Source organism: Hipposideros armiger, unplaced genomic scaffold, assembly GCF_001890085.2.
Source record: "Hipposideros armiger isolate ML-2016 unplaced genomic scaffold, ASM189008v1 scaffold_59, whole genome shotgun sequence".
Classification (NCBI taxonomy): domain Eukaryota; kingdom Metazoa; phylum Chordata; class Mammalia; order Chiroptera; family Hipposideridae; genus Hipposideros; species Hipposideros armiger.
In genome coordinates this window covers 3,999,055-4,009,529 of record NW_017731409.1, presented here as the reverse complement: position 1 = coordinate 4,009,529, position 10,475 = coordinate 3,999,055, and the positions used below count along the sequence as shown (strand labels likewise).

The 10,475-nt window shown below is 37.9% G+C and overlaps 1 protein-coding gene and 2 pseudogenes across 12 annotated transcripts in view; 1 reads left to right on the top strand and 2 right to left on the bottom strand.

The window, feature by feature from the left end:
* The window catches only part of FUT8 (fucosyltransferase 8), a 205,621-nt gene that overhangs the window by 8,867 nt on the left and 186,279 nt on the right, over positions 1–10,475 (top strand). For 2 of the 12 annotated variants that reach the window (XM_019641363.1, XM_019641362.1), the window contains exon 2: positions 6,732–6,861. The exons of 7 other annotated variants lie outside the window; for them this stretch is intronic. The gene's annotated coding sequence lies outside the window, so the exon portion shown is untranslated. Of the gene's footprint in view, positions 1–3,462; positions 3,595–6,731; positions 6,910–10,475 lie in introns of those variants that run through there. 3 more of the 12 variants (XM_019641358.1, XM_019641360.1, XM_019641359.1) reach the window with 3 other exon arrangements.
* LOC109382085 (40S ribosomal protein S6 pseudogene) lies at positions 2,777–3,546 on the bottom strand (annotated as a pseudogene).
* On the bottom strand, positions 6,476–6,908 carry LOC109382087 (copper transport protein ATOX1 pseudogene; annotated as a pseudogene).

Here is a 10,475-nt window from a genome sequence, read left to right as displayed (position 1 = left end):
AGCCCAGCTCCAGGTTGAGCTGTTGTTCAGCATCTTAGCTGTGGAGGGCAGTGTCACTGGCCCTCATATGTGGGATTTGAACCGGGGCCCTCTGGCATCCCAAGCCAGTTCTTAACCATCGCGCCACTCGGCCGGCCCAGGAACTGGTTTTTAGAACATCTTTTCACTGTTTTCGTGTGCCTCATTGCAGTAATATAATGTAAAAAAAAAAAAAAATGCCGTGCCCATTGATCACTGAAGAGAGCTAACTTTAAAATGGACAACAGTGTTCTCTATTCATAGGAATACTGTTAGCAGATTTAAGCCAGTTATTGTGAAAAGTTCACAAGGAGAAACTATGTGTTTGATAATTAGGCCCCTAATGATTTTGGATCTGACTGATTCAGTTTCTCTAACAGATGGAATTGTACTTATACCTGAAAGAGAGATATATTCCATAGAGATTATGTTATACTTTTCATGTCTTGATTTCTTTGAATAACTACTTAATTCATATAGTGAGCAAATGTCAAAAGATTGTAATTTTGAGAAAACCTATTTAAAATTAGAGCTTAAGCCAGGGTAAACATTTTACTTTCTTTTTGTAAGTTTCAAATTTTTCTTTTTCTTTTAGAAAGCTTAGTGAAACTCTAGGGCTTAGGAAGGTGGTAATTGAAATTCTTGAGGCCAAAAGGTCTTTCCTTAGCCTTGGTAAACTGAGTCTCAGCAGCATGAGAAATGTGGGTTTACTGAGTGATTCTGGCTGCTTCCTCTGACATAGTTACAGGTATCTGGGCCTCCATTAATTAAAGCTGTTTATTTTTAAGGTCCAAACAGTAGAAGTGTCAGCTTGATAGTTCTCATAGGAGTAAAACATTCATAGGATGAGAGAGATAATGTTATTTTTAATTTGTAATTAAACAAAGAATATGCTGTCAGTGCTGCAGAAGCTGAAGAGATGTATCCCTACTAAGGATGCACAAATAATAACTAAAGAAACTTGCTAATATGCAATTAGGGATCATTTAAAAAGAATCTATTAGCATTTAAATTATAATGTCATAAAGATGTCATGGAAATAAAATCACCAGGCGATTCTGTTTTGGAGTAATTTGTCAGACAAGATAATAGATAAAAAGAACACATCTTCTATAACTGTCCGCATAGGCTTAACTAGAGTGGTGTAGATCCTACCTAAAATAAAATAATGATCAATAGCTAAAGTGTTTCCATAGGAATTTTGCACGTTTCCTAAGTGTATATTTGTGCGGTACCTGTCACTTTCTGTTTCCATGGAAAATGTAAGGTTGGAAAGCAAAGTACTTAACTTTTAGAAATTCTGAAGGGAAAAGGATCTGAAATTTGGAAAAAAGCTGACTTCTTCATGTTTTAGTGATTTTTTTTTTTTAAAGATTTTTATTGGGGAATTGGGGGATGGGACTAGTGCTGGGGAATTGGGGGAAGGGGAGCAGACAAGTTGCTGTCCTTTTGTTCTTCAGTCTAATTGTGGAGGACGTTGCTTCACTGGCCCAAGTTGGCACCATCATTGCGCTCTTCCCAGGCGAGGCAGATCAGTCGCTGGCTTCTGGAAGGCTGCTCACGGCAGCTGCTGGCTGCTCACACTGGCTGCTGGCTACACATGGTAGCCCATGGCAACCCACTGCAGCAGGGGCTGCAGCCTATGCCGTTGCCCACGACTCAGGGCAGCCCAGCTCCAGGCTGAGCTGTTGTTCAGCATCTTAGCTGTGGAGGGCATTGTCACTGGCCCTCATATGTGGGATCTGAACTGGGGCCCTCTGGCATCCCAAGCCAGCTCTTAACCAACGTGCCGCTCAGCCGGCCCAGTGATGTTTTGACATATAATTTCCTGAGAGCTTTACAGACTAAAAGCTAAAATCTGAGTTCCTTCTTAGTAATTTTTTGAATAGCTTTATTAAAGTATAATTTATATACCATAAAATTCACAGTTGGATTTTTAGTAAATTTATACAGTTGTGTAAACAATGATCACAGTCCAGTTTTACAATAGAACACTGTCATCCTCCAAAAAACTCCCTCTTGCCTGTTTGCCTAATCACTGCTTCTGCCCTCATCTCCAGACCACCACTGATCTGCTTTTTGCTTATAGTTTTGCCATTTCTAGACATTTGACATTAATGGAATCATATAATATGTAGTCATTTGTGTGTGGCTCCTTTGATTTAGTGTGATCCTGTTTAGTAATTTGAATGAATAAAGTAGAAAAACTTTGAACTTGGAATCAGGAGACTTGGATATACTAGTGTTGGCTCTGCCACCAACTGTGTCAACTTGGGTAAGCCACTTACCCCTCTGGGCCTCTGTTTCTTCCTCCATAAAATGAATTATTTTTATTTTCTTCTATTCCAATTTTCATCCTGGGTTGGCATTCACTGACCTTTTCTTAGAATGTACTTTAACTCTTCCCCTTAAATGTAGTCACTGTGTCGTTTTTTTTTGTTTGTTTGTTTGTTTTCCCCCTGAATCAAGAATGAGGCTTATGGTCTAATAGATGATTCAGCAGTGGACAAATTTAGGAATGTCTCGAAGAATCAAGATGGCTGATTAAGCTTTTTCTTGGGAATTTCTTAGTTCATGTGCACAACTTTGAGAATAGCAATAATCTTAAATGCTGAGTTAATAATAAAGATTTTTGAAGAGAATAAAGACAAAGTTGAATAATTCTCAGAGGTATAGGTTCAAAAGTGATTGAAGCTTCTTTTATTTGTTTATTTATTTTATGTCTGGTTTTAAATTTATTTGTTACTCTTAGAAAATCTCATTTTTGACTGGACTCAGACTTAGAGGTAGAAGCTCTTAGAGAGGACAGCCTGCATCTCTTGGCAATCTGTTCCTGGTGTTTTTCTTTGGCCTCCTTCATTCTCTTAGCCAAAAGTTTTCCATATTCTGCAGCCTCTTCCTTATTTTTCTTAGTACGCTGTTTCTTCAGAGCAATACGCCGACGTTTGTGTTGCAGGACTCGTGGAGTAACAAGACGCTGAATCTTGGGTGCTTTGGTCCTAGGTTTCTGACCTTCTTTGTTTAGGGGCTTTCTCACAACATACTGGCGGACATCATCTTCTTTAGAGAGATTGAAAAGTTTGCGGATTCTGCTAGCTCTTTTGGGCCCCAGGCGACGAGGCACAGTAGTATCAGTAAGACCAGGACTATCTTTCTCCCCTTTTTATACAATGACCAAGTTGAGGACACTCAGATTGGCATCCACAATGCAACCCTGAACAGATGTGCGCTACCTTTCTCCAGTCCTCCTTGGTCTGTAACAGGAACGCCCCTTACTCAGGAGCAGGCGGACACAGCCATGGGTCACGACACTCTGCTTCATGGGGAAACCTTGTTTGTCGTTCCCACCACTGATTCAAACCCCATAACCCTTCCATTCCTCACCCAGAGCATCAGCAGCAACTTCTGTGGCCATACGCTTCTCGTAAAATGTACGAAGTTTGCGTTCATCGTCCACTTCAATGAGTTTCTGGCAGCCAGTGTCTGGGAAAGAGATGCTCAACTTCATCTTGAAGAAGCCGACGGCCTCCAAGGTGCCATGAAAAAGAGCTGAAGCTTCTTATGAACATAAGAAAAGTCTGTGCTTTTTAGTTACTTTTTTTGGTTTGTTTTGGGAGTAGAAAATAGGATGGAACAATTTTAGTTAAGTTTGAACCAACTTTGGCTTAATAAGGCAGCAGAATGGGATTAGACTGTTTTTCAAAAAAGAACCCAAGGAAATGTGTGGCTACCATTGGAAAGACTGTTCCTAGGGCTCATCTGGAGGCAAAGCCAACAGATTACATTCAAGTGACAAACTTTGGTGGTGGTGGTGGGGCAGGGAATATGAATATATATATGGAATTAAAAATATAGGTGTGAATGTGTATATATGAATATATACAGAGGGTACCAAAAAATGTATACACATTTTAAGAAAGGAAAAACCTGTATTAAAATTGTAATACTCAATATATATTGATAACAAAAGATGAGTACAAGTCACATTTGACGTCTGCAACTACAAAAGGTGCTCAAAATGGTTACCATCAGCATAACTTTAATACAGTTTTTTCCTTTCTTAAAATGTGTATACATTTTTTTGGTACCCTCTGTATATATACATGTGTGTGTGTATATATGTGTGTGTTTGTAATAGGAATAGACAACTGACTGCCTAGGCTGGTATGAGGTATATGCCACAGGTGTAAATGTGCATTTTTAGTATAGTATGAAAAAAGATAGGGCATTGAATGACAACTAGCTAAATTTAAAAATGAGAGTGCTTTAACTACTTTCAAATATTCAGTAATTTGACTCTTAGAAACCATCAGAGCTTCTTGTATTACCTATAATAGTAAAAGTGTTGCTGTAAAATTATTAAACTTTTATTTTTATCAAACATACTAGAATGTATGAGTGGTAACCCACAGAACAGACACTGTAGAAGAGGGGAACGCAGCTATAAATATATTTTAATAATGGTGTTATTATAGCAGCATAAGAAAATGTGTTTCATGCAAAATTTGTTTCATGCTTTTTGTTCAAAAGTGGTATTTCTAATTTAGATAAATCATCTTTTGATAACTAGAAATATCCCAAAATTCAAGTTATATTTAATGAATGAAAATTTGTCACTTTTGACCATTTTATAAAGATTGTGATAAGACTTTAAAGGAGTTTCAAAAGTTGAATCCCAAAGCTTTTTACTCAATGGCAGCATTCTAGGATTAGGTGTAGAGCTTTCTAAGGTAACTATTTTTATGATAACAATATTCTTTTGAATGTATGCTATGCCATGTTTATTTTTAAATGTCACACTGAATTTGAAATACATATAAAGTACCTAAGTATGAGTTATGTAATTGGAAAAATTTCAGTGTACATAAAGGAAAAGAGACATTTATTTCTATAACTTCTGAAGCTTCAAAATATTAAAGACAATCATCATATTTTCCCAGGGCATTTTTATTTTTAATCATAATAATAAATGAGCACCTGTCAGACGATATAGCCATTTCTAGGTTTAGAATTCCCATTCTTTATATAGTTCCCCCAAATACTCAAATACTTGTCTTTTAGAAAATAGATATTAAGGATTTCTTGAGTAATCAAATACTGCTTCGATATTTAAGCAAAGCTTTGTAACAGCAAAGAAAAAAAATGGAGTAATAAACAATGGAAAAGACACAGAATGTCATTACCTTGGATCATAATATAGAAAGCTGTTTTTAAAAAAGAATAACAACCAAGTCAAATACACTAAAGAATTTGTGCTCTTCTGCTAGTTAAGTGAAAATGAGATGAACAATTAATTAGGAAGTGTGTTCCAGAATACTTGCTTATATTGATTGGCAATTCTTTTCTAATTGACTTCCTACAGGGGCTATTTCAGACCTCTTCTAGCCCCCGATTCCAGTATATAGCCAGTCCTGACTTACGATGGTCCAACTTAGAATTTTTGGACTTTATGATGGTATGAAAGCAATAAGCATTCAGTAGAAACCATACTTCAAATTTGGAATTTCAAGCTTTTCCTGGGCTAGTATTACGTGGTTCCATACTCTCTTGTGATGCTGGACAGAGGCAGCAAGCGGCAGCTCCCAGTCAGCCACTCAGTCATGGCAATCATGAGGGTAAACAACTGATACCTTACAATGTACTATGTTGCTAGCATTTTTTTGATATTGTGTTTTGTGTTTTTGCATCCGATCATGTCTACAAATGCCCATCTGTGCCTCCTGCTTCGGGTGAGAAGAGGAAGGCAGTTGCTCCTGAGACGAAACTTGAGATAAGTGCCCAACTGTAGGCTCATAGGTGTTCTGGGCATGTTTAAAATAGGCTAGGCTAAGCTATGATGTTTGGTAGGTTAGGTGTCTTAAATGCATTTTCAGTTAAAGATATTCTCAACTTATGTTAGGTTTATTGGGACAGAACATCTTTACTGCTCTTAGACTTTGTAGGTTATTTCGCTTACATTTTTTTTTTTGAAAAGAGTAAGATTAAGATCATCAAACAAAAGCTTCAGCTTTTCTTTATCTCTAAATTGTGTAATTTCTAGGCTTTCGTGATTACTTATCTCTGCTTCATCATTTTTATTTCAATCTCCCCCATAACATCTTTAATGGCCTAAAAAACAAAAACAAAAACCTCAAACACTTTCCTTCTTCTTCTCTTTTTCTCTTGTTGTTTTTTTCCCCCTTTTCTTTTTGTATATTGCATAGCACCCCAAAGGAAAAAGCAATATATCTATTCTTTCAACTTTGCTATCTTCTTTTTTACTAAAGCTGTTCTCTCTGTTGTTACCAATTACCTTTGAATTGCCTAATGGGTTTTTTTTTTCCAGTCTTAATTCTTGCTTTTTAATTCTTCAGATTTGACACTGTGAACCCTTTCTCCTTATAACTTTGTAGTCCTCCTGGCTCTCGTGTATATTCTAACCACTCTTCGTTTACAAGGTCAACTTGTTTCTTAGTTACACCTTATACATTTTTCTTTTTTTTTTTTTCCAACAAAAGCAGCTCGACTTTATTGCAGGGAAGCTAGGGAGGAGCAGGGCAAGTGAGGGTCTCCACAGGAACTCCATTGTGGAACAGGATTACCAGGTTCCAGATCTGTCTGGAAGGCAGGAAAGGAAGGGTGTCCTGCCCACTTCGATCCATTCTGCAGGCTGAGGGCCTAGGCCCTCACTAGCTGGGGCCAAGATAGGTAACGGTCTTCCCTGTTTTCCTCAGGGTCTCCTGCAGAGTGTCCACGCTGTGCTCAGACTCGATGAAAACCTTCTTGTTGGGCAGGTCGATCTCAAACTGAACTCCTCCCAGCTTGTTGAGGACCCGAGTGACCGCGTTACTACAGCCTTCACAGGTCATGTCTACAGAGAACTCGTGCTTCCGCATGACTGAGGAGATGATGGTGGGTGGTGGTGGCGGTGGCGGCAGCGGCGGAGACGCTTCTCCTGCTTCCAACATTTTTCTTAATATAGATTCTTTTCCTTGTACTGTTACCTAGTCCTTTGGCTTCAGTGAATACCTCTATCAGCTGACTCCCATACTCTGAGTGCCTTACTTCAGTTTCCGACTGGAGAACTCCACATGTTTGTCATACCATCAAGTTCAGTATGCTTAAATCTCAATTTTCTTTCTCCTAAAATGTGTTCTTCTCTTTAACTTATCTTTCTCTATTTTTGGCTCACCCTTCCCATTTCCCATACTTGAATTCTGAGTCATCTTTCAATTTCCCATCAGATCCATTCAGTTTTCAGACTGTAAATTCTGTTTTCCTCAGTGTTTCTGTACTTTTCTGTTTCAGTTTTGTTACTAGATGTTTAGGTTCTCACTACCATTAACACATAAAAAATTAAAATTTGGTAATTGCTATGATAAAGGGTGAGGAGACAGAGGCAGTTCTGTGTGACGGGGGAAGCTGTACTGACATTTAAGTTTAGCATCAAAGAGTAAGTAGGAGCATTGCAGGCAGACACACTGAAGAAAGACTTATTAGAAGTTTATTATGTGTTATCATCAACTCATAAGACTTTTGCTTTAATCTTTACTGCATGTGTGTATTTTTCCTATTGGCATATGCCGTTACCTTCAGATATTGATGAAGAACAGTGAATGAACAATATAAAACCTGAGTGACAAAAAGCAACGTATCTTTATTACCTAGCTTGGAGTGAGTTGAGTGATTAAATGTAAAGTGAAAAGTGAGCACTACCTGCATTGAACACTTAAAATCTGATTAAAATTTACATTAACAGTTGTCTTTAAGGTTCCTGACACTTGGAATGTAAACCTTCAGTGGGCAGCTAGTAGGACTGTGTAATATCTTTATATTAATAGCCACTAAAACTAAAAATAGATTAGTGAAGGCCACAGCAAGTAAAGAGATAATTTACTATTTTTGCTCTCTTAGAGAAACAAAGTGTTTTGTGCTTTTAAAATGGGAAGCATTGAAAACAACAACAATTCTAAAATGGCTTAAACAAAAAGGCGTCTTACTGGCTTTTTAAGTAGGAAGAGCAGAGGAAGAGCAGTGTAGGAACAGCCAGATCCAGGAATTTAAATGATGTCTTCAGGATATTCTCTATTTCCTGACTTTACTTTTCTTTGTGTTGGTCTTATTTTCTGCTTATGTTAGAAGGCTCCTTTCATGGCAGATATGCATACTTCATACCAATGAGAATTTAACAGTTTCTGAAAGACCTTTAAAATAGGACCCAACCTTGGACTGATTACTATGGGATAATTGTCATTGACATTGTCATCAGAACCACATAAAGTGTGGAAGGGTCAGTTCCCCAAATGATGGGAATACAGTAGTCCCCCTTATCTACAGTTTCTTTCTTTTTCTTTCTTTCTTTTTCCTTTTGCTTAAAACATATTTCAAATGCCTCTCATGGAATGCCTCTCATTGGCAGCCTTGAAAAAACATGCCCAGGATATTATTCCAGGAGGCTCCACAATTTCACTTTCTACAGTTTCAGTTACCTGTTATCAACCGTGGCCTGAAAATATTAATGGAAAATTCCAGAAATAAACAATTCATAAATTTTAAATTGTGTGCTTTTCTGAGTAATGTGATGAAATCACTCTCTGTTCTGCTTTGTCCTGCCCCATCCTGCCCCAAATATGTTTCATTCCTTTGTTCAGGTTATTCATGCTGTATGCACCACCTGCCCATTAGTCACTCAGTAGCCATCTTGGTTATCAGATCGTCTGTCATGGTATCACAGTGCTTGTGTTCAAGTAACCCTTATAGTAGTCTAATGCTGTCATGATGCCTTCGTCATTCTTCTCATCATGTAGGCATTGTATCATCTCATATCATTACAAGGAGACTAAGGATGAGTACAGTACAGTAAGATACAGTCATGCACCGCATAATGATGTTTTGGTCAACGATGGACCGAGTATATGATTGTAGTCCCATAGATTATATTGGAGCTGAAAATTTCCTATCTTCTAGTGATGTTGTAATTGCTATAAAGTCATAGCATATTACATGTTTATAGTGATACTGGTGTAAACCTACTGAGCTGTCAATCGTATAAAATTTAGTATATACGACTATGTACAGTACTAATTCTTGATAATAAATGTGTTACTGGTTTATGAATTAACTGTACTTTTGGTTACTTTAGAGTGTGCTTTTTCTACTTATAAAAAAGTTTGTTGTAAAATAGCATGCTGTGTTATGCCAGCATTAGCCTCATACAAGGTGTGATAAAAATATACAGTGAATGTTTAAATTAAAAAAATTTATTATAATAAAAGACATATTGCCATTAACGCCCCCAAAACACTCCTCCTCGCTTCGAACGCACTTATCCCATCGCTCTTGCCACTTTCTGAAGCAGCTTTGGAAGTCCTCTTTCGTGAGTGTCTTTAGTTGCGCTGTCGTGGCTGCCTCGATGTCCTGAATTGATTCAAAACATTTACCTTTCATGGTCATTTTGACTTTGGGGAAGAGCCAGAAGTCGCACCGTGCCAGATCCGGTGAATAAGGTGGATGAGAATACACCATAATGTTTTTATTTGACAGAAATTGCCTTACCAGAAGCGATGTGTGACACTGAACCTTTCCTGTTGTGATCAACAAATATGGTGCATGCTGCTGTCAAGTGCTATTCAGTGGAAAGGCAGGGATCTTCAATATGGGAAGCAGCATGTCGAACTTTTGTAACAGTATGTGACAAGTTTCAACTTGTTCAGTACAGTCAGGTATGAGCTACAGTTGAGAGAAGGTGTGTTTTAAAGTGTGCTGTAAATCATCCTCCATCATGACAATGTTCCATGTCACACATCACTTCTGGTAAGGGAAGGAATATAAAGTAGGCATGAACAATCTATAGTTATTACAGAGGAGGAGGAAAGAAAAGGTAATGGTAGACACAGGGAAAGAGAAATGCATACATAGGAGAAAGAAGTGGGTAAAGGGAAGGGAAACTAGGATCAGTTGAGAATTTACTGTGTAGTAAATCTTGTGTTAAGCATTTTACATTTTATCTCTACAGCTCAGTGGAGGCAATTATATTATCTCCAGAGGATAGCTATTTCTAGAACTAGTAGTTTTAAAAAACCTTTTCTGTTTCTTTCATTCATTGTTTTTTCATTTGGCATATTTTCTGTATGTTTCCATGCATTAATTTTTATTTTTTTTAAGACTTTATTGGGGAATTGGGGAAGGGAACTAGCCAAGTTGTTGTCCTTCAATCTTAGCTCTGGAGGGCGCAGCTAGCTCAGCCCCAAGTGCAGTCGCCATCTGGCCACCTGTCGGCAGCTTGCGGCCGCTCAGCTCAAGGTGCCGTGTTCAATCTTAGTTGCGGGTGGGCATAGCCCACCATCCCATGTGGGAGTCGAACCGGTTATATCACACAATCCAGAGGACATCATTCACATAAAAAAAAAAAAAAACTCCAAATAACTCTGGAGAGATGTAATGCAGCAATCCTGGCTATATATGTATTTACAGCCATT